General features: G+C 46.9%; 1 protein-coding gene and 1 pseudogene across 1 annotated transcript in view; one reads left to right on the top strand and one right to left on the bottom strand.

Annotated features, from left to right (window-relative positions):
• RUNX1T1 (RUNX1 partner transcriptional co-repressor 1) overlaps positions 1-25,046 on the top strand; it is a 191,716-nt gene that overhangs the window by 44,254 nt on the left and 122,416 nt on the right. The gene's annotated exons all lie outside the window — the stretch shown is intronic.
• On the bottom strand, positions 21,558-23,406 carry LOC138498739 (mRNA-decapping enzyme 1B-like; annotated as a pseudogene).

Here is a 25,046-nt window from a genome sequence, read left to right as displayed (position 1 = left end):
ACGGGTGATATCGGGGGGCCGGGCATCCTGCACCGGCTCCTATCTCTGCAGGCCGGGTTCCTCTCATTCAGGAGTCATTGTCTGCAAAAAGGCTGGGCAGGGTTTCCTGCTGCCCTGCGCTGCTCCCGCCCTGAGCACCGATACAGCAATGTAACTGTACGTTTCCCAAGATAAACCTGAGAGGGGCTACACGCCATGGAACAGTAGCATCACCTTACCCATTGTGTAAACGCGCGCCGGCCGCTGAGGTTAGAGATCACCAGTTCAGCACACATCAGAATTCAGCTACATTTCACCTTCCAGTATGCACAGGCCGGCTCATGTGACCTGTGGAGAAAAGCAAGGGTCGTAAAATGTACACTGCTGTTTGGCACTTAATGCATTCTTTCGCTCCTTGAAGTGATGGCACCCTGTGTACCAAATCCACATTTCTGTATTTTGGATTTCCTTTAAGAGACACAGCAGTATATAGCCTATGGTGACCAGAATTTCTGGGTCGGCAACAATTATAATGTAAGTCAATATTAAAATACGTGGCAGGCTGGGCTCAAACCGCCAACCTTATGGATACCAGGCACAAGCATTAACTGATGATGCCACATAGGCCAGTTGGTAAATAAATGAACAGCAAGTCTTGTAAGCAAACGCTCTTTTTATTATTAATACGCTTATATCCACAGTCAAAAGCACACATGTATAGGAGCGCCAGCAGTGCTGGAAATACTGTGGGATGGAGGGCAAAAAGGAGGAGGGGGCATTATGAGGTGGTGATGCATGGTTTGGGGGTGGGCTGTGAGGGGCAGTCCTTATTTTGTGTTGTTGGTCACCCCGGTTTTTTGTCTGGACAATCTGGGCACCCTAATATAGTCTGCAAGTGCCATAGACAGGCTGTTTCCTGAGGGGCAAGGCTCGCCCTTCTTTCCCCCTGGGAGGTGCATCTGTCATAGAACATGCAGGCGAGGGGATGGGTGTGTAGTGGCCAGTGAAGAGGTGAGTGCAGAGTGGCCGGCTGATTATGTATATGAGTTACAGGAATTCTACTGGTAGTGGGCGGCAGATAAGCAAACACACTTCAAAGGGACAGAACATCTCAGAGGAACCTCAAGAAAGCACAGTAGGGGATCAACTCCCCAAGCCACCATCTGTCCCAGTTGTCCTGCTGCCTGGTTTCCATTAGACAAAATAAACAGATTTTACCTATTGCTGTGCCTTCTGTGGATGCAAATGGAGCTTGGGCAGAGTACAGAGTATTACAAGCTCATCTTGTTGGACAGTAGTTCCCTTCTCTGACTGCAGGATGTTGGAAGCTCATGTCCAAGTCCTCACAGGAGCTGCAAGGACACGCAAAGAGCTCTTGAGTATACTATTCAGTGGAAGCTTGCGGTGCCTTTGCAGAAACACCATGGCCTTAAAACAAAACACAAATAAAGCCCAACAAGCACTGTGCATATTTCCAGCTCAAGCCCCGACAGGTGCGTCTCTTGCAATGTCTGAAATGGCTTTTAACAGCTTTATGTGTGCATTTACACATCTTGTGCACATAGCACCACCAAGATGCTTGCACTTGTCAACAATGATTACAAGCAGGTGACAATAATACCGGCTATTCAGGGTTGTGTGCAAGTCTTAAAGTAGCACAGCTAGTGGGTAGCTTGCAGAGATTCGAAGTTGCAACAAACCTGTCCTGGCCTTTAGGCTCTCATAATAATATAGTCAGCTGCAGTGCCTCGACGCCGTGACCTATGGCAGAGGACGCTATACAAATGCAAGATAGCATAACATGAAATCGTGCATGTAGAATTTGTACAGGACTAAAAAACGGTATGCAATGCATATTGTCAAGAAACAGGAGCATGCATTAAGTATTGAGTTAGGTGAAAAAAAGACAATAGTACTTTTAATGGATCACTTCTTTTAGCAGACTTCCGAGCTCTCATGTTCAGCAGCCTAGTTTCATGCATGTTACTGATGTGTTTCAGAAGAGAAAATGTGGATTTGTTTGAAGTCTGGCAAGGCCGGCTTTCATCTTTGCACAATCAATTAAAAAAGTGCTATTTACTTGAGTAATATTACCATCCATTATTTAAAATGTTGTGGAGATATTGGTACTCACTGTGATGTGGGGAAGTTGGATATTTGCAAAGTGACAGGTCCTCCATATAACTGTGAATGTTTGAGTGATGCACACTGCCTTAGGTGCATCTGGACTCAAAGCTTCCACAGACCCAAGTTAGCAATCTAATGTTCCAAGACATAACATTGAATCTCACAATGAAACCCCTTTCTTTTTAAAGTGCTTAGTTTAGTTCTATGTTGTATTCTTGTTCGATATTCAAAAACAGTATACTCTTTTCGAGCACTTCAAACCTATTGTCACAACGCATGCAACATCAGGGTGAATGTCCTTGTCAAATAGTGACTGCAAGCAGGTACTCCTTTCACAGATTTTCTTTTGTTGTGTTGTGAAAGAACATTGGTAGTGCTAAGGAGAAATGTGTTTGGGCTCCCATCACTTTGTATTCTGCTATAACACAAGTGGGCTTTTAGTTCAATTGAATCTCTGAACTAGTGAGTATGAGTTTATCGTAGCCCTCTTTGGAACTTTGGTCTGCTCTGTGAGGGAAGGAAGGTAGGAGTGAGGGAGGAAGGGACCGAGGTAGGGAGAGGGGAAGGGAGAGAGGGAGGAAGACTGACAGAGAAAAATGTTAACTGTGGTGATTAGTGGCATTATAGAGTTCCTCGCTTAATGTGAGCCATTACAAAGACACATAACTCACTCAGAGTGGACCTCGGAGACTTCACCTGCTCCCTCCCCCCTCCATTGAGTATAATAAATAGTTCTTCATTAAGTAGATTGTGTACAGCACTAGTTGGCGGGACCGCCCCCCTTGCTCTCTGGCTCTGAATGGGCTCTGCATGAACTGCCCCATCACGGGCAGTCCTTCTCCTCTTTAGTGAGCGTACTGTTGATGTCAATAGTTGTTTGTTATACAATTGCGCCCCCCCCCACACATTAACAACTGGACCCGATCGTCACTTAAGACACCATTTTCTGTGTTGTGTGTTATGTCCTGCGATGTTGCATTCCTTCTTGCAGAAGAACATGGCGATAGCTTTTTTATAATAACATTATCTATTTAGCTTTAAGAGTTAATGAATGCAGGGACTGTGTAACCTTGTGTTTATGTTGCATACCTGTGTCTATTCCTGTGGTTTTTCGCCATGTACTAATGCCTAAAATGCGAACGCCAAATGGCTCTGAAATGTGATTCAGCGTTGCCCCAAAGCCCAGTGATCAATAATTTCTAACGCAAAGAACGTTCACCCAGCTGAGGGAAAGTAGGTCAGTTCCCCCGAGGGGTGCACACGTGAGTGACGAGCCCACAGCTCACTTGATAATTGTTTAGAGGGTTGGGGCCGAAGGGGTGGCGATCTCCGGCATGATGGATGTTTTCTTCTCTTGGAGGGTCTATAACCCTAGACGGGGGCAATTTATTCTATAATTCAGACTGCTGCTAGATGATGATTTGATGGGGGGCCACAACGGCCGGGTGGAAGGACGGTATTTTATTGACAGACTGCTTATTTTCCACTGATTTTCCAAGTGTGAAAAACGCCAATTGCATCTGCATTCGAATCAGACAATGGGCCTCATTATGGCCATGGCGGGCTGGAAAAAAGTGCCCTTAACAACTGTTACCGGCACCTTTTCCGACCGGCCTACACTGCGTCCGCCGGTAGTGGCAGTTAACTACTGGCAGGCCTGACCTACCAGTAGTTTAGGCCCCTACTGGCAGATAATTCACAGAAGCACCAGCACCGTTAACAGTGGTGCCAGTGTTTCAGTGTTCCCATTACCGTGGAGCAAGGGAACTTACTGTTTCTCCGCCGCCCATAGTATCCCGGTATTACCGGGATATTGGGTGGCAGAAATGGTAAGCCGAATTTGGCAGTAGGCTGCTGGTACTACCTGCAACCTACCGGCAAACTCATAATGAGGGCCAATGAGTGACTCGCCCATGTGTGATGCACATATGGCTATTCAGAGCAATAGTAGTGAATAGACGAATGCATGAATAGTTGATTGAAGGGATGCATACTTGAATGAATGAGGGAATGAAGAGGGAATTGATAGTGTACTGCGCGACTAGATCATCCTTGCTCGGATACTGGTTGTCTTACTCTAGCCCTTTCATGTCAGTTTGGATGTCACAATATGTCTGTGATTTGACAATGGAATCGCTTCCAGGCTTTTAAGTTGACAATATTACTCACTCAATACATGCATGTAATGTGTTTCGGACTGTGTTGACGTTTAACAGTTTCTACTTGAGTTTTCCTGTTAGCTAAGTACACTTTCTGCAGGTCAGAAACTAGAGTAATATAGGCGAGTGAGTGAATGAGTGAGGAGTGATTTGCGACACTTATTTAGTGATATATCTCGCTGGCCATTTACTAGGCACGTATCCGATAAATCTATCTACGGGCATAAATACAATCAGACGTGCACATCCCACATGCACACACAGATGCACACATCTGGTCATACTAATTTGGGATAAGTGAGTCCAGTGCTGTAAATAGGCAACATTTACTAGGGACCCTAGCCCCTTTCTCACGGGGGACAGATTTTCAGTGGTGTGGACCGGTCTGGGGCCTGATTTTCAGTGGTGTGGGTGGGACTGAGGGCAGAGCTAAGTGTTAAATGATATGGGTACTCTGAATATAGGATGCTGGCTGCTTTGCATAAAAACGAAGTGCATTTTGGGAACATGAGAATGACCACCAATGTATCAAACATATCTGTGCTATTAATTCAAATGTTAATTCCTTCTGAGCATGCAATGCACACTGACTGTAAAATGTGTACAAATCATGAGCCATATATACACCTTTGTACAGTTTCAGTGTTTAAGTTTGGGCTGTTGAGCAAAGGACGCCTTTCAGCTGCAGTCTGTGATAATTGTGCTGGTCAACTGCACTAGATAGACAGCACTCAGGAGTAGAGAGCTTCTTCAACTTAGGGGGCTTTGGACCTTCTGTCTACACAGAACAGCACCAGTGCGAAAACTAGCCCCGCCAGCCAAGTCGCCTTGATGGCTCTCTCAAACATTCTTCTGACTGGAGTCTCGATGCCCCTGACCCAGCCTTGTGCATGAATAGTGGAACCTCACCCCTTCCCCCTAAGTGCTATGAATTCCCTGATTGCAGACACCAAGCAAATAGTATCATTGCTGTGCCTTGCCAAATGCAGTTTTGCAGGCCTTCCTTCTTGGTCAGTTTTTAACTCTCTTACCCAAAGTCTTACCCCATCATCCCCCAGAAACGTAACATCCAAAAGTGCTAGGCCCCCCTCTTCTATCCGTCTTTGTAGCCCCAACTATTTACCCTCACCAAAAAGCCCCAAAAAACACAGTGACAAAAGCAGCCTGAAAGCGTGCTGCCTCGTAGGCATCCCTGCAAATATGCCCCAAAGCGATCGCCAATCCTTTCAATTTCTGCGGGTTGGGTCCCCCCACTTCTTTGCCCATCCTAAACCATCCCACTAGAGCCTTTTTAACAGCAAAATCATTCAAAGGGCTCAGCACCCCATCTAAACCTGCACACAAATGTGATTGCTACCACTTTCATTTTGCAGTCCCTGCTTCCACCCCTTTACCATGTAGGTGTGATAGGAACATGATCAATGTCTCTCGGTGGAACAAGTCCCCCGTCCCTTTTTCCTGGCAAAATTCCATGTATTCCTGGATAGCTCCATCATAAGCTTTCCTTGATTTTCTGGTGAGTGAGCCTGTGATCAAGGGTGCTATAACGGGGCACCAAGACTCCAGAGGGTATTGGGGAAAGGGGTCATCACCGCCTCCGCTTGAGGCAACCAGCTGAGATAATCCTGCATCCCTGAAATGACACAAAGAATCAGCTGTGTTATTGAGTACCCCTGGGACATGCTTCACCTGAAAATACACTCCTCCCCTCAAGCATACCAAAATCATGTGCCTTAATAATCTCAGTACCATGGGGCAAGTTGCCCTTTGATTGTTGATTGACATTATCACCGACATGCTGTCAGACCAGAACACCAGAACACCACATGCTTCCACCACAGCCCCTCACCCCCTATAGTTAGGGCCACCCACCACAATTGGGAATAGTTCCAGGAAAGTGATATTTCTTGTCAGGCCCCTTTCCGCCCATTCAACCGGCCACCTCTTGTCACACCACTGGTTTCCCCAAATGGCCCCGAAGCCCACGCTTCTCACCGTGTTAGTGTACAATCCCACTTCGCTGTTGGGGTGCGGTGCATCTGGCCACACCTGAACCCCATTAAACTCAGAGAAGAACATGTCCCACACCTTGAGGTCCTCCTTAATGGAGGCGGACAGGCTTGTGTGATGGTGTTTCTCTGTCAGCCCAAGCTATTGCCTGTGAGAATGGGCGGCCCATAGATATGATCGTGAGTGCAAAGTTTAACTGTCCTACCAGATGCTTTAGTCACTCCAGAGTAACTTTCTTTGCTCGTAGGAACGTTGTCACTGACTCTCTGAATTCCTCCACCTTACTGGTTGGGAGTCGGCATATCCCCTGTATCGAGTCTATCTCTTTACCCAAAAATGTGATTATGGTGACGGTCCCTTCCATGTTATCTTGTGCCAATGGGACCCCTAGTTCCCTTGCTACTTCCTGAAATGCTGTTAGCATGTTCAGGCATTGCCTAGACCCCAGGCGGGCCCAAGAACAAGAAATCGCCCAGGTAATGAATCACCCTGGCCCCTGCCATCTGTTGTTTTGTGACCCATTCTAAGAAGGTATTGAAAGTCTCAAAGTAACTGCATGATATGGAACATCCCATGGGCAGACATTTGTCATAATAGAACTTATCTCCTGCCTTAAACGCAGCAAGCGATAATCGTCAGGGTGCACCGGTAACAGACGGAATGCTGACTCAATATCTGCCTTTGCCTGCGGTGCGCCTTTCCCCAGTTTTGCGGCTGCCTGTAAGCATCGTCAAATGACACATACCTCACCGAACATATCTCCTTGCTGATTGTGTCATTGACTGAGGCCCCTTTTGGGAAGGATAAGCTGCATATTCTCTACTTTCCCTTCTCCTTTTTGGGGACAATCCCCACTGGGGAGCATATAACGATTTTGCCTCGTGGGGTCCCAAAATGGCCCCTAGCCTACCAAGATTTTTTCTTTCTCAATTCTTTCCATCAGTAACCCTGCATTACTTGTAGCTGATGACTGATTTTTTGTTATTGATGAGCTGACAACCCCCTGCATGTGGATCCTAAAACCAGCCGCAAACCCTTCCATCAACATGCGTGCGTCCTCCTTTCTCGGGTATCTGTTTGCCCTTAATGCAAGCACGTCAACCCGGAACAGTGTTGGCCGGGTGCCACCCCCCTCAATTTTGTTTGTGCCCCCTATCCTTTGCTCTTTTATTGCAGTTTTGTTCGAGGTGACCTGGCAACCTGCAAGAGGAGCATGCATGTTTAAATGTACAGTTTGCTCTTGTACATGTCTTTCCATTGTATACCAAGCACCTGCCATTTCTATCCCCGCCTAAGGACTGCCCCTGTCTTGGTGACCATACCCCCTGGCCCCACCCTTTCTGTTGGTGAGCTCGGGTGCAACTAGCCCATAAGTCAAGAGCCCTAGTACCTCCGTCCAACTGCACACTCCCTGCCTTAGATGTCCTATATCTTTCGTTGTAAGTTAGCCATGCTCCAAAGGTCCACTCCCGGTACTTGGAAACTATTAGGTGCAGATAGGACCATCATTTGTGATGCAATTCTGGGAATCGTTCAACCATTACTGCCAAGAATATCGCAAAACCTGGGATCCAGTTCACTATTGATTTCTCTTCCTGAACCTTTTTCTTCTTGGGTTCCACTTTCGCATTCGTTAACCTCCTCAGATACTGCGTAATTTATTAGCGAGAATATGTCAACAAATTTGTCCTTCCATATATTTTCATTTAAGTCTGGGGATAAGGGCCATGTGAGCATACCTGATGTATTTGAGATGGGAGTCAGTGCCCTTGCATTTCCCCCGTGCATCCCCGTTGAAGCGTTTACTGCAGGTCCCTGTGTTCCGTACACCCCACAAGCCATCATTATATTCTGCCCCATTCCTGCTATTCCCCCGTGGTGTTATTGGGCCCCACTCCCTGATTACTGTGTGCTGGAGTGACCTGCGCTAATGTGCCCGTTCCACTCATTGCCCCCCCGGCTCTCTGCCTGTCAGCCATTGGGCCTGCACCCATTCCAATGCTTCCAGGTCCAGCGGCCCATTGCTCTGTCGGGTGGCCCGCTGGTTGGCGTGCCACACTGTCCCTCCCAGTGACGGCGGCCCAGGGGGGCCGTCATCCCCCCACTCATTGCCCTCTCCCCCAGGGATCCCCCTGCTGGGAGGGCTGGCTCCCTTGCCATGGGGTTGGTTCTGCCCTTGCCGTCCCCCAATGCTGCAAACCCATATTGCCCCCTATCCAAGGCTGCACCTGAATTGCCTGCCCCTATGGCCTCGATCTGGCCAGGGAGCCATTGCGCCACTTCCCATATTCTACATGCCTGTCCCTCCATTCTGGGGCTCCAGGACTGTTTCGCCCCCTCTACTACTGCTGAACCCATGCTGTTTGTCCCAGTGCCTGCGCTGTCTGCGGCCTTCACCTAGGCAGTCAAGGTGGGCCCTTGGACTGCTGTTGCCACCTGTGCCCCCTTTCTGCTTGGTCCCTTGCTGTCCTTCCTTCTTTTTGGAGCCTGGAATCCCGCTCTAGGCAGAACATTCTTTCGCCTAGGGCAGGATGCCCCTTTTACTTTACCTTAAATTATTTATTAGGCGCAGCCGAAGTGGCCCGGAGGCATACGGTCGCCAAAGACAATCAGTAGCGATCTATCCAATTAAGAAGGTCTGAGCAAACCTCATTATTTAAATAAGTGTGCTTAGATTTTTTTTTTTTAATACTTCCAGTGGCGGGCAATTTCTCAGAACTGAAGGCAGGGCATTCCATTTTGCCAGGGCAGCTGCCCACAAGGCACCCCTTCTTACCAGTTCCAGTGATGTTTTTGGAATTTGCAGGTTTTGTTCACAATTTGAGCGAAGGGAACGCACCACTGTTTTATTTTTTTGTCTGTTGGCAATATAAACAGGAAGGGGTCTGTTAAGAGACTTATAGGTGATGGTGAGAAACCTAAACTCTCTCCTCTCTGCAATGGGTAACCAATGCAATTTTCTTCTCACCTCAACCACATGACTGAAGTTTTGTAAACCCATGATCGCTCTGATGGTGCTGTTCTGCACCAGTTGGAGTTTGGCGAGTTCTGTTTTTCCTACTCCTATAAGAAGAGAACCACAATAATGTATTTTCTTAGAGACAATAGCTCAAGCAAATGTTCCGCAGCCCTTTTGAGATAAAAATGGGCAGATGTGCGAAAGCAGTCTAATATAATAGGCTGATACTGATGCCAGGCTAGTGACCTGGGCAAACAAGGATAGGATGATCTTTTATGTGGCAAAGGAGTTGTTCATACGCCACTTTATCCATTATCTTCAAAATGAAGGGAGAATTGGAGATCAGCCGATAATTTGTAGCAATTTTAGGGTCGAGATCAGGTTTCTTTAGCAAGGGGGTGATCCAGGAACCCTTCAATCTAGTGGGAACCCTAGCCTCTTTAAAAGAGGCATTCACAATCCTTGTAATTGAGCTGATCAGGAGCTCAGAACAGGCCTTAATAGCAGTAGCTGGAAACTGGTCCCCTTTGCAGGAGGACGGGTTGAGTTTGGCTAAGATGGTACAAAGTTCTTCTTCTGAGATGCTCCTGAAGTTAAATTCAGGTATAGACTCCAGGATAGTGGGTAACTTTTCCTGTGAGGCTTTAAGAGGATCTGTAAACTGTGAATTCAGGGTTTGTTGGATAAGATTTTTAAAATGTTTTGTCTTGGTTAACATAGCTTCTTGAATTTGGGTACACCACTCCTTATCTTTATCAATAGATACCTGATATTTAATATTAGGTTTCTCGGGTTCTCTAAGAATTGCAAAAATGTCCTAGGAATTGTGCTGAGCATTTTGAATACGTGCTTCGCATGATTCTTTTTTGCCTTTTATGACTGTCAGTTTAGATCTATTTGCCGCTCCCAGATAAATGATCCTGTCCTCTTCCTCCTTTGAATTTCTCCACTGATAGAATGTTTTCCTTTTTTCTACTCTTAGCGTCTTAAATTCCTCTGAAAACCAGTTATTTTTAGTGTGACTTGTAACCTTCCTATTTTATAAAGTGGCTATTACATCAATAGCTTTGGATCCAAGAGGGAGTCAGTCAGGCCCTCCACATTAGGGGATGGCGACATGTCTTCCTGAGTAGTGGGTGGTATCCAATCCCTCAGGGATTTCAAATTAACCCTCTTCAGATTCCTGGACGTAATCCAATTTTGTTTAGATATAGTCCATTTGCACTGGGTCGTGATGCCACCCCAAATTCAATGAAGGTGTGGTCCCACCAGTGGCACAAAGAAATGTCGGGAATGCTGATCTTTAAGTTAAGTGAAAATACCCAGTCAAATATATGACCCTTGGCGTGAGTGGGCTTATCTGTGTGTTTGATGAAGCCCACAGCCTTCATGAATCTAAAGAGTTCCTTGGTTGCTAGATGTTTGAGGTTGTCCTTCCAGAGATTAAGATCTCCCATTATAAGACATTTGGCCGTGCCCTTGAGTTGGGAACAGGACCAGGATATTCAGTTGTGCCACACAATCTGGAATGGTATTGGGGGAATGATATAACAGCAAGACATTCACCATAGTAGAGGCGTCCCTTCTAATTTTAAGACACAGGGCCTCGCACCCACTAGGACCTTGAATATCATGCTTCCATATATCCAGTGACTTTTTGTATATAATTGCCAAACCTCCCCCACCCTGGTTATCCCTGTTTGCACATAAAACAATATAACCTTTGGGAACAGCAAGAGCCAGGGAAGGGCCTGCGGCCGCATGAATCCACGTCTCAGTCCAGGGTGCAGATGTCTAAGTCTTTTCTTTGCTATGTATTCCATTATTTGAACAGCGTGCTTCATCATTGATCTTGTAGTGAGTAAAGGTACTCGGAGGGGCTTACAATCACCTGCTTTTATATCATAGGCCCTTTTTACTTTGTGAATGTGGCACTTTTGGATCTCATCGTTCTCCTGAGCGGAGAACGACTCACATGGAAGAGGTAGGCCTACCTGAATATTTTCTGAATCCGGTGCACCCTCCAAGGTTCTGCCCGAGTCGGAAGACAACACGGCCTCGTTTATAACCAGACCATCTGTTATTCCCTCTGAATTATCGCATGGCAGTGTGTGGTTGCTTTTTTCCTGGGGGTGGCTATTCTTATCACTCATACACAAAGTTGCCACTTTTCTAGAGTCCGATACAGATTTATTGTTGTTAAAGATGGTTCTAGCTATGGCAATAGCAGCCAGCACTTCCAACATCCCCATGGAGAGAAACAGAAATGTCACCCACTTTCTTTAATCCGGCCCTTCACGCACCGCCACAGACCGCTTGGGGTCTTGCGCCGACGCTCTCGCACCTGTTCTGTAACTTTGAACGCACGTGTGCCGCTTGGCCCTCTGGGGGGTGTAGTCTATAAGACTGGCTAACTAATGTATGTACGAGCTGATATTGTAAAACAGTGTTAGCAGGCTTACCACAACCCCTGTCACTTGCTCTTGCCCCACCTGGTTGGTCCCCAGCTGCTCCATTACTGAATCTATTCCTCTGTCCTGCAACAGAGCAAACAGAGCCGCTATCCTGGCTGGGCCCATGCCTGCTACTTTGGTTTAGTTAATACTTTTAAACCTTAATTTTCCCACACTCGCCGTGGTCCCCGCAGGTGCCTCCGATTTGGCTTGCGTTTGTATCATTAATTGCCCCACTCCCACTTCTTCTGTGCGACCTTCAAGTTTTGATACTTGTCTGCTGGTTTTCTATCTACGAGGAGGCACCACCGAGATTTAATCTCCGGTGCTCCTCCTTAACCGCTGTCCTTCTTTCTTGTAAAACAGATATTTAGTTATGCGCAATGGCACTGCGCTTCAGCTGTGTCTTTATCAACGAGGAGACACCATCAAGATTCAATCTCTGATGCTCCCTCTTGCCCGCCTTGCTTCCTCTCTATGCTGCGCAACAGTAGCTTCCTTAAAAGGGCCTATGACCGCCCTCCCATGATCAGCCTCCCCTCCGCTCTGCTATTTTCCAACACCCTCAATCGCCGAGCTCACCTCTGTGCCCTGCCCGACACCCACCGCAAGCACAACAAAATCAGAGCCGGCAGCCGATGCCCACACCCCAGGATGCTCCCTCCTCTGCCGGCCCTGCTTCCCTACTCCCACGAAGGACTAGGAAACCCACAACAAGAACACCTGCAGAAACAGGGAAACACTGCTTCCCCCCTCTCCTTAGCTCCTCAGGTGTGTCCCAGAGGCCTGGGAAATCAAACAACCGTCAGCCCGGCAGAGACCTTGAGGCAGCAGCAGAGTCGAGTCCTCCCCAGAAGTCAGGATCCCAGCATGAACGACGAAAAGATAATCCCGGGTCACGGGCAGCAGGGAACGCTTTCGCGGCGCTTGGTGGCAGGAAACGGCGGCGGTCCAGGTGTGACCAGCGGCACTGATGTGCAGGCAGCGGGAGCGGACAAGCTGATGTCCTTCCATGGCTCCTCTGCCTTCATTTTACCTTCCAACTCAGCGCCACTGACCATCCGCCGCCGACAGCCTCGCTGTGCCTTCATTGTCCTTCTGGGGTGTGCCTAGCAAACCCCCTCTACTTTCTTGGTGGCTACTTCCGGCAAGCAGCCTTTTTCTCCCACCTCTCCGGCGCCCCCTGCTCCACCCACCGAGCTGCCCCTCCACTGCAGGAAGGGACCCGCTTTCAGAAGAAACAGACCTTTACTAGAAGAAGATGCAGAAAAGGCATGAAACAAAATGGCTACAATTAGAAGGGTTAATGTACGAGAAGGCAACATTTTCCATATTTTAAAAGAAACTGGAATGCCCCTTTTATGCATGTGGTAATATAACGCAGAAGTGTTACCCTAATGAAAATGCCCGTTAAAGTGTAGGTAATAGGGCCGGGGTAGCCTCGCATCCAATCACAGTATATCTGTTTTAAATACAATAAAAGGCTTTCATGGATGACATTGAATTTTTAACGGAACGCATGTGTTAATCCACGAACCGGGCTGTCCTCATTCTTACGGAGCGTTGCAACATATTTGAAATTTAAAAGATTGCGAAAATAAAAAAAAACGTGCCAACAGGGCATGTATAAAAAGAACATAGAGCCACATGCAAATATGCTAAGAATCATTACAGAACACAATCCGAGGCAGCTGCTTAGGAAACAGAAACGTTTTCAATCGCCAACGTTGACTCAAAACATGGCTTGTCAATTAGAGGCAGTTCGATCGCTACCCAAGGCGAGCTGGTCAATTCGTGTGCTCAAAATTCGAGCAAGAGTCGGGCTCGAGGCGGTAGCCAATGGCCGCCAGGCGACCGAGCTCTGGGAACAGACAAGTCGGCCCGTGCTGTGCGCTGCATTTATTGGCTGCGTCTTGGGCCCAGATTGCTGTGCATTTGCTCCACCTGGTGGATTTTTGTAAAATCATCTGTTCTAATCACTTGCAGCATTTATTCAGCTGGCGCGTGTTCAGGAGCACGTGAGCTGCACACCACGCCTGCTTTCAATGCTTTACCCCTTTCTTGTCAATTAATAAAGAGGCCGGCATCGTAACCAATATTTATGTATTTTCATGTAACGTTTTCACGCTGCCTTGAATACTCTTTTTTGTTGGATTTATAACAAAGAGCAATTGCAAGTGCTCCGTTATCAGACTCTAAAGGTATGCGCAGGGCCTGTTTGCACTAGAGGGGCAACCGATATTTCTATTTCTAAACTGATTTTAGGCGGAAAGTGCTCTAGAAAGATTAAACACACACCAGCTGCTCCTAATGTATGTACAAGTGATCCAGGCAGAAGGGCAACTACACTAAAATTCAGGAGGAAGGAGACTACCCCATCACATGTTGGGAGAGGGGGGTCAATTCAGCGACTCTGAGGGGATAAACTTGCTTGTGTGGGGGCGTTCTTCACCAAGGCATGTTTGGGACCTAGTGCCAGGTTAGCAGCACATTGTGCAATGTAAAGCACATCATGCCATTGAGACTGCCTTTAAACATGACTGGGCTGAAGGAGACAAGCCACATTTCTACACTGGTGCCTGCCAGCATGGCAATGCTGTGGCTGGTGCCTGCCAGCATGGCAATGCTGTGGCTGGTGTTGCCAGCATGGCAATGCTATGGCTGGTGCTTGCCAGCATTGCAATGCTGTGGCTGGGGTTGCCAGCATGGCAATACTATGGCTGCTGTTGCGAGCCTGGCAATGCTGTGCTGGTGGTGCCAGCCTGGCAATGCTGTGGCTGCTTTGGCTGGTGTTGCCAGCATGGCAATGCTGTGGCTGGTGTTGCCAGCTGCTAGATCCTTCTGCCTATCCAGCTGCATTGTAGTATAATACCATTTAAACCGTAGTCTCACTACGTTTTTTTTTTCTTCTTTTCATCCTAAACTTGTAGACCTCTATGATGTAAACTCGGCTTTTAAATGTAGATTTATTTTGCGATCACTTGCTTTCTGTGGGCATTCTTGACCAAATGGGATTTTTAGGGCTTCTAACTTTGCACACATTCTAGTGTGACTCGTGTGGATAAATGTAATGTTAAAAGCAGTTAACTCTCCACTTCATGTCTGTAACCATACACTTAAGGACTGCTCTAAATATGTGTTGTTGTCTCCTGTCCCCTCTTACCCTTTCAAGCTCTCCCCTGACATTCAAGTGCTAACATCCCATCACATTTCAATTGCCTAAAAATGTTTGCATACGAAAAGCGCAGTTGCTGCTAACAAGAACATTCTTTATTGGAGTAATGACCCGGCCCCTTTGCTGTCAGGCACCTTTTATGATATGTGTCCTGTCCTGACTGCTGACAGCTTTGCAGGTGAGTGAGGACAAGTCAACATAACCTAGAATTTGGAAGGGGGGGGCTAAATCTCCATTTGCCCAATGCTCTTTGCACACCTGCCTCCAGGTAACACAAAGCCATCACACTTCATTTTTTGAGGATGGTCAAGACAACTGGAAACTACATGCCAGTCGAGACCACACTCCCTAATACAGGGATAGTCAGGGTCAATGTATGAAAATCAGTGTCTTACTGGCATTAATGGACTGTGCCATTAAACCAGATCCTGCACTCCAGAACTATGTGCGAATATCGGCTCGAATTTGTTCAACTGCAATGCTGTCGACACACACTTTAGAGAAAAGGTTACAGAAATCAAACACTGTTCTGAAGAACTGTAACACCCGCCGCCTACAATTAAATGATGACCAAAAAAAAGGTGGTGAGTGGGGAAACAGACGCTGAGACAGAAACAGAACTATGCATCACTACATAGTAGGCCCAAATGCACTCTTATAATAATAATAATAATAATAATAATAATAATAATAATAATAATAATTAGGCTTTTATATAGCGCTACAAACCCTCAGGTATCTGAGCGCTGCTTATTATTACCCACGGTGTGTGGTGCTCATTTATCGACCTCGGAAGGATGAAAGGCTGAGTTTGGCCCCGCCGGGATTCGAACCTGCGTTAACAGGCTCTGCACGGGTGTCAAAGCGGGCGCTCTACTCGCTGTGCCACTTGACCGGCTTGTATATATACAAGTTTCTCAATTTTGATATTGGACATGCCAGTGCACCCCTAAACTCCTCTTTTTCTGTTAACGAAATAGACACAGAGATCATTGATGCGGAGGGTGATGGGGCCGTGACTATTACTGATACCGGTGAGATCACACGCCCTACCTTCGCTTATGCTTCCGCACCAAGCTGTCGAGGGCTGAGTAGTGGAGGTTTTGTGATCTCCGTGATTCCAGTAATGGCTACCCTGAATGAGGTCGCTGTTCCTTGGCCGCCTAGTCACCATGTAGCAGTGATCGTCAAACTGTGTGGCCAACCCCCAGAGGGGGAACTAGAGGATGTCCAAGGGCTAGCGTCTCTTTTAAAAAAGGCGGAGAGCGAGTGCTTTTAATTGATGATGTAAGCAGTTATATCATGGAGCGGGGGCCCTGCCTACATTATTTTAACTCAAGGTGACCTCAACATAAAACCTTCTGGATACTGCCCATAGGATCTAAGAGCGGGGACCCCTACATGAAGCATCCTCTCAAAGGAAGAGCACTAATGCCTGGCATTTCCTTCTTCGGGCCCGCAGTGCCTCTTGGAATGCTTGGCTGTCCAAGTTCAAATTCCACCCATGTTGATATGAAGTAACGGGAAAAAGCCCCAGATGCACTCATTCAAACTCGTCGGTTTTAGGCACGTTGCAAGCAACAAATGAAGCGGGTGTTTAAAGACTCAAGGCAGAACTAACTCAACGCAGTAGACTCAAATAAGCCTGGGCAGAACCATGTATATTCGAAATAAACATCTCTCCCTGTGTGTATCATTAAATGATCACCTTAGTGAGAAGTAAATTTGCAACCACAAGCAAAATAGTAGCATAAACAGAATAAATGACACACACAGGACGTTAGACCTAAACAAAAGACAGCACAAGCCTGCCTTGCGCAGGGGTAATATGCAACAGGTGCGCATTTAGGAGTGCATCACAACCGCCTGTGTGCTCACAAGCTAGTAATCCTGTGGCAGACTGACTACACAGAGCAAAAGTACACCCTTGACGAGGGGTACAAGCAGAAATCAAGTTGATATAAAAAGTGCCCACAAGGTACTTCTTAAAGGGGCGATCAAGGAGAACACCCACATGTTTAGTCACCACCAAAATTCACCTCTTTTTCCACAGAATAGACATTGAAAAATTGCAGCCATAGCAACACAGAGGGGCACGACCCTTGTCAAGTAAAGCTCCAGGGGGAATTGTATCTGTCTCAGGTGTTTCCATTCATTAGCCTGCCAATCACCTTCAGCACCTGCACACACACTTCAGAACTTGGTGTCCTCAAACCCCCGTCAGCTTCTTTGCACGTAATACGGTGGAGAGAAACTACCCTTCAGTTGGTGGATAGAGCCATGAGGGTGCAGTGTCTCTCTGTGGTCGTTGATACATGCTTTGACACATGCATAAGAGTTGAACATTCTGGAGGGGCGTTGATCCTTTCTCACACGATGATCAGTTTGTTCAGTTGGGAGAGTGCCTCCAGATTGGATGGCCGATGTCGAAGTATGGTGTGCCTCGAGTATCCGTACCCGCACTGGAGGATCTGCAGCGGGACACACATCTCCAATTGCCAGTATGCTGATGACCCCGGAGATGGAATTGGGTGTCATGTTGGTCAATGCCCTTATTCTAAGGGACTGTCCTGATCCAGCCGCGATTTTCTTCAACTCAATAAAAAAGGGAAAAAAACATCTTTGGGTCCAGTCCAAGGACTTCATCACATGCAGGAACCGGATGTCTACTCTTTGGTGTTTGGGGGAATCTGCGTGGATTGGCTCCTTCAGATGAATATTGGGGGTTTCACATTGGACAATTCCCTTTCTGTTGAGTGTGGCGTTTGCCTGACAACAGAAAAAGGGAACTAAAGACATTATGTTCAATAAAATCCTTTCACCATAAGTACAGTGGAGGTTTTTTTGTTAATGCTTTAATCTCTCTATTTGGGATTCCAGAAGTAACCACTAGGTCCCACAGTGCCCAAACATCACTCCCGTCCCTTGCCAGGTCTTGGTCCTTCTGCATCTCATGCTTCGATTTGCCAATCTTTTTACGAAATACAGAAACAAACTCCTCAACGTGTCATTTTATGCTCTCGTAATGATCCTCGATCTTTGTATTGGTTGGTTTTTACATGTGCCTTAACTTTGTCTTATACAAGGATTTGCTTAATTGTCATTAGTCTTTCGATTGGATTTAGGCTCTGGTCCACTGGAGGACTTTTCAGTTAGAATACCAATAGCTATTTAAATCTATTTTTCAACAGTTCCTCATCTCTTGGATGGATTTAGTATTCATTACACATTTTAATGTGTCAAAGTAATTCTCTGGATTAGTTGCCAAACATGCATTGGTTTTGCCATTACAGTCATTCTTGTAACATATTTAGACTTTGATTCCCAGCATGCATTGCACAGTGGCACCACACTGGTTCTTAGATTTTATATAGACTTTGTTTCCCAATACGCATTAGTCTTTATTTTCACAATGACCTTTGAACTTGTTTCCCAATGTGCATTACATTTTATTTGTTACTGAATAGATTAAGCTTTGTGATTCTTAATTCATACTCACCCCCTCTGTTATTCTTGACTGTGGTATGGATTTTGGTTTGCAGCATTAAAACTACTGTTCAAGTCTTTTCCTTGGTTACTCTTTTATAATTGCCCTGGATAGGGTGTTGTGCCAACATGTATCAATGCTCCCTCTCTCTTCCTTCAAGATGTAACTAGTATTTGCCTTGAGAATTAGTTTCCCAGCATGTAATTACAGTTCAAGTCCCTACTTTAGGATCTCTTAGGTTGGTGCAGGGTATTGCACTACAGGCCTTAGCATGCGTCAGTACTCTTTCAAGATGGACTAGACTTAGCTACAGAAATTGGAGTTGATATTCAAGTCTTATCTTTATATCGTCTATTAGGGATGTCCTGTTTCTTTCTTTTGTCTTTCCGTCACCTCATATTGTTAACTCAGGGTACTAGATCTTGTCCCCCTGATAGTTTGCCATTCCAGTTGACTGCTTTGCCTCAGGATCCTTCTGACAAGTTATTTTGGCAATTCTCCTCTTGTCTTCAATTCTCATTGCCCAGTCTCTACTCAGAGTTTCAATTTTTCCCACTTTAAGGGCTTTTTCACCACCCACCCTTTTGCCTCTCATTTCGCAGTTCAAGAATCTCTTGGAGAGTTGGTGTCCATCACTGGTGCCCCCATTTCCCTCCTTCTCCTTGTTGAAATTGTAATTGGTTATTTAAATCACGCTTCATACCCAGAGTTTTCTAAGCGTGGACCCGGATATCGAACCTATGTTGCTCTGCGTTGTCTTGCTTCCAAGGCGAGCGCCTTGCCCCTGAGCTATCCTCCCGAGACTATCCTGCCAGGTCACTTCAGTGTTTCCAGACTTCTCTTCTGTCCAGATCTTCAACGTTACCCTCTTTGAGCAGCTCCCTAAGTTTGCACTGCAGTTTCACTCAACATATTCCTGAAGCAGTTCGGATCCCACAGAACCCTTGCTTTTGAAACTTGTTCAGGTGGCTCTTCTTGCCAACAGGCCAGCGTGACTCTGCCATCACCTCAAGATGCTCCCGCAGTCTCTTCATTCGCATGCTGTTTTCAAGGGGTACACGGCTCCGTAGAGTTGGTCACTTGGTGACCGACATTGATGACATACTTTGTGCTTTTGCGTGCACATCTTCCCCATGAGGGTAAACCAGTCACACATGCCACACATTTACTAAGGGTTTAGTAACGCGCTACATGCCTATGAAATGCTCCATAGAAGCAAGAATAAAACAGGAAGGGTATGGGGAGGCAACACAATGCTATCATATGGGTCTCACTCATTAAATGCAAGTCATCACCATGCATTCCTGAAAACCAAGGTGCAAAATGTATTAAGAGTTAAATTGTAATAAAAGAGCATGGGGCAGATGGACCATGACGAATTCATGGGTCCAGCTGTGGGGCGATCCATGCCTCGGCGTGCATCAGGAACGACTCGGATCTGTCAGGTCTGACACCCCATGCAGATGAGAGTTGTGTTAAGGCCCATCCTGAACTTGAAGGGGCTTCTGCCAAGCTAGACTCTAGGGCAACATTGGAAATCTGAGGAGGGTGCGCTTTTTACTTTGAGAATGATAGCCCCACTTGGAACGAGACAATTGCTTAGTCACCATTGGTTGTATCTAGGCTGGAAGGCGGCAATGCTGATCCGGTTGGTCTTCCTGCTTTCATTTAGACCCCATCCCCTTTCTAAAGCCCTTTCACACTCAGCAGTTTGCCCGATTTTAGCTAGTTTGTTCAGGCAGGGTCAGATTGGGGCATAAAAATAGTTTGGGCAATAATGAAAAAGTGGTGTACAGTCACAAACTGCAATTTGTTCCTTTAGTGACAGGCTGTTTAAGTAGTACCCAAGGGGGAGCCCAAAAAGCTGAAAAATAAACAACCATGGTACTTTGCAAACTCAAAGGAAGAAAATGTAAATCTCTAGAGAGCCAAAGTAAATGGATCCGTTTCAAATTAAACACTTTTCTGATCTTAAAAAACAAAAATCGGAAATTCAAAAAATAATATTCTAAATACAATGAGCTCTCACTTTGCAAATATTCTCAGCTAATATTTCACCCACAGCGATGTTTAGAAATGTGGGAAGAACACTAAAGTGCTAAGGGCCCGATTCATGGAAAAGTGCACAGAAATCCTGCAACACCCACGCACCGACGTCTCCGTGTGAGCCTGTGCGCAGAAGTTTTTCTTCGTGCACCGCATATTCCTGGAATTGTTTGCACAAAGTAACTGTATATGCATGCCGCAGCCGAAACGCCCCCAACAGGCCCCCCCATCCAAAACTAGCCAGAAACAGCCGCCACCTTTATGTGCTCCCCGGCCGCGAATACATGTACCCCCAGTAAACAGGCCTGCATCTAGGGGACCCTACGCTGGGTCATCTGTAACTGTTACCAGCACCCCAACAACATGTGTACAATTAATCGTAACTCGGGTAAAACTCAGAAAATCTGCATGCTAACCCCCAGAAACCATTCCTGCACCCCGTTACACTGCATACAAGCACCCCTAAATTAGATCGGAACCCCGGTTGTTTGCACACACCCCTAAATCCAACACCGGATCGTACCTCTGAGCAGTGATTCCTATGCGCAAGTGTCTGTACGCCTGCCTTCGGGTGGAAGATAGAATGAGGGCTTTGCATTGCCATTTCCCTGCCAGGAGGTTGTACGGTCGGATCCCTGAATATGTATTGTTCTGCACAATTGTGGGCGTGCAATGGACTGCCTGCGGCCCGTCCCTCATAACGTCCACTTTTTCGCATGTTCTTCCACATTTTCGGTGTTCCGCCCCCTTCCCCGCCCTCTGTACAAGCCACGCCCATGGCCTGCATGGTGTCTCAAGCAAGGCACTCGACCGCTTGCAGGGGTATTCCCGGGCCACAGCGAAATCCAGACCAGTCTAAGGAAAATCCCACGCATTCAATTCCATGGATCGATGAACAGGATTGTGCACATAGTTGGATGCCAGTTCCCAATTGTCCATGCAAATAATTCCATGAATCCGGCCCTAAATGTCTGGGTGAGAGAAATCACCCATCACCACAGCTTAATCATGTTATAGATTATTTATTTTGCATCTCTTAAATCACAAACTTTCTTTTCTCAATGCTACTTGTTATTCACTGCAGCAATGAATCAGGCAAGAAATTCAGATAAACATTCATGGAATTTAATTTAAAAAAATAAAAAATATATGATCAATCTTGTCACATTTTCTTGTTCATCGACTCCTTGCTCAGGTTGGAGGGATAAGCATCATAGAAATGGTTGTCATTCTGAAGAAGGTGCACAAGTGTTTCTTGAAGATGCAGCTTGGTCAGAGTGGATCTGTTATTGCAGTTATTGATGACACTGTGTACACCGTGTTCTGTGCCCTGCAGAGGCAGGAGCACGCTGGATGGACCCAGCATGGATCCGTTGATTGCTAAAGGCATCCTTCCGCCAGTGCTGGTCATTGGCTGACATGACACTGAATGAGTGAAGCCCAGAGGGGACATCAGAGGTACTGGGGGCAACTGTGGCTGGAATGACCTGAGGAGAGATGACCTGAAATGGTGGTTCTGCTTTTCTGCCTTTGCAGTTTTGTCCATCCAGGAGTGGAGAAGCGTAAGCGTGGCAGTGCTGTCAGGGACTGTGGGGAACTTTGCTGCTGGGGCAGGTCTGTTGGAAGTGTTAAACTGCTGTTCTTGCTGTAGAATGTTAAGCTTTTCAGCAGCTCCTAAGAAGAAAGAACGTCAGTACTTGGTGGGCTGGCAGAGAAAGAAAAAGGTTGCCTGTGCAGTCTGCAATGTTCTGTGCCAAGAGACTGTGGCCGCAGAGTCTCAGTCTTTTTTGAATTGTTGAAATATACAGCCTGTGGCTGTGCCATGCCCTTAGTTTGTGTCCTACTGAAGATGGGAGTGGTGGAGCTCACAGGAACCACTGTGCCCTGGGCCAAGTTGGTAACTGGACCATATGCAACATGCAAAACCTGCATCAAATGTTATTGTTGATTGATTGATTGTTTATTTATTATGCGCTTGTACACAAGTGTTTCGTTGTTTAGGACCTGGATGTGGAGAGACAACACCATGCTCTTCTGGGCTACAGGTTGGAAGTGCCCAGGAATAAGGTCCCCTGTGGAGTGCACACTGCCATTATCATATAGCCTGTTCTCTGGTAGCTCTGAGAATGGGTGAAATTCTGTGCCACGCACCATCAGTTTCTGACTTGCTGGCCAGAGAGATGTGTTCCTTGAGATGTAGAGGTTCTATCAGATGCAGACTCGTCAGGCTCCTCGTGGAAGAGTGACCGTGTCACGCCCTGCCTAACTGTCAGTGGTTCTGGCTGCTGCTCTGCTGGATTGGTGGACTTGTTTTGCTAGCCAAAAAGCGCCACCAGCGATCAGTGCTGGGGTTCGGAGTCGGATAGATCGCCCTGCTGAAGAGCTGTCTAGAGCGTGCCATCTTTAGGCTTCACTGGTATGGGCGTGATCAGCTTGGGATTGTCACAGATGGAGATTGAACTGGACATCTGTTTTGGCTCCGAACATGAGTACTTAATATGCTCACCTCTGGCCTTGGTTATCGTCTGGAAGACATCCACCTCTTTGCTATCACCAGCATTTAAGTTCATGGGAGAGGCCATTGCTCCAGCATCATGGCGTGCTTTAAATTGCTCTTCTTGAGTTCAGTTTTTCATAAACTCTGCAATTCTTTGGCATTCCTCCTTGTCGTAGAACCAAATCCCATAGATGGAAAATCTGGCATTCGTGTACAGCAAGAATGGGCCCTGCAACTGGAAGTCCAGATCTTTGGTAATGGCTTGGTGCGATTGTCCATGCTCAAGCGGTTCATGATTTTCCATGCTCAAGCGGTTCATGATGGTGAAGCCATACTTGGGAGAGGTGGATCTGGTGCAAACAGCGTTCTGAAATGCCTGCAAAGTCACTTTGCTCTGCAAAAGTACTCTTTGCACCGTGAATTAGACCCATTTGGCCTGGTGCAAGGAGTACTTTTGCAGTACAAAGTCACTTTGCACTTCAAAAGTACTCTTTACACCGTGAATTAGACCCATTTTGCTGGTGCAAGGAGTACTTTTGCAGTACAAAGTCACTTTGCGCTGTGGAGTGGACCCATTTAGCCTGGTGCAATACACTTTGCACCGCTCTGTGAAACAGGGTGTTTGTTGTTGCACGGCGCTGACGATTCCATGAATCAGGCCCTGTATCACCGCACTTCCATCGTCTGTTTCACCTGAGCACGTGACCCTTCCGTCAGTCACCTCTCCCAGACGCGCTGCAGTGGCGCCCTAACACCAGAAGGCAGACTTGGAACACGTGCTGTCCATATGCGGGGGCTTTCGAGTCCCGCTGTTGTCTTTGCCATTCGTTGCCCTCATTATCATTTATTGTTGCAAGTGTACAAGCAGAAAATGCGAAAAGGGTGTGTCATGAATAGCCGCCGAGGCCTGTGATGATGCCGGCAGTGTGGCGTGGGGCGGGCATTGAGAGGACGGGGTCCAGATGGCTGCCAGCGCACAGAGGAGCTGCGGGGTTTTGTCTCTGCTGATGAGAGGAGGGGGCGTTCACTGGAGCATACGCAATCACCCTCGCGTTTTCACAAAACCAGCCAGCCCCCCAGTCAGAGCGGGGAGGGTGACATTGAAAACAAAGGTTTTCCATCTAACCTCTCCCTCTTTGCCCAATGAATACAGAATGGGATTACATTTTGTTGCACGAGTGTTTGCATGTTTAGGCCAGCTGGACACTACGTTGATTTGTCCTTACGTGGTGCAAGCCACATGTGGCACAGCAGAAGGCTGGAAGTTTTCAAAATGGCAATGAAAACATAGGAGGTCAGCCCGAGGCTCCTCATAGTTAGAGAACACGGGAGGGCCTGTGCCATCCGCGAACAACCCGAAAATGGCTTCCAATTGGCATTGCCTTTATCTATCACAGCCCACATGATTTCTTTGCTGGGCCCCTCGAAGCCATGGCGTTCAGAGTCTGGAGAAGGATCCCAAATTAATGAGGTCAACTGATTGCTATTCTCGAATGACGAAATCCGTAGGGCTCCACATGGAACGTGTACACCTGAAAATGGTCATGTAGCACGTCCCCACGTGTGTGCTATCCCAGTGCTTTAAAGGCTATTAGCATTAATATGTTTAGAGTTTAGTGTGTGTGTTTGCATGTTGTTGTAGCCTGGCTCATTTGAAACTTGGTATCCATTCATATGTATATAAAACATGGGAGGCGTTTGTCTTGGAAGCAAGACAACGCAGAGCAGCGCAGGTTCGAACCCTGGTCCTTTGCTTAGAGACTGGTCTCCGGCGTACTATAACAAATCAAAAGCATAAAAGGGTGTCTCGATAAGTCGTATGCACCGTGTTTGCACATTTTGCCTCATGTAGTGTCTTCTATAAGGTATCGACAGCACACTCCATGTGCCCATGTAGTTGTGGGATTCCTGTTATCAGTGCCCTATTGGCAGTGCAGGTGCTGTGGCACACACAGGGGCGCATGCACAAAACAACGTGCGGGATGTCAAAAGTGGCACATGCATGTACAGTGTTACACAGTATTGTTTACAGAAAGAATGGGGTTAAGTGCACATAGCACACACATTCCTGGACCTCTCTGTCGCAAATTGCAGTGAATCATCTTGTGTGGGAGTTCGCAGTCCCTCCAGGACCCAAGGGGGCTGCATTGTGCC

The sequence above is a fragment of the Ambystoma mexicanum genome, chromosome 5q (genome assembly GCF_040938575.1).
Source record: "Ambystoma mexicanum isolate Mex_15411 chromosome 5q, UKY_AmexF1_1, whole genome shotgun sequence".
In the NCBI taxonomy this organism is placed as follows: domain Eukaryota; kingdom Metazoa; phylum Chordata; class Amphibia; order Caudata; family Ambystomatidae; genus Ambystoma; species Ambystoma mexicanum.
Note: the sequence above shows the minus strand (reverse complement) of the source record. Positions and strands in the feature narration are given on the sequence as shown.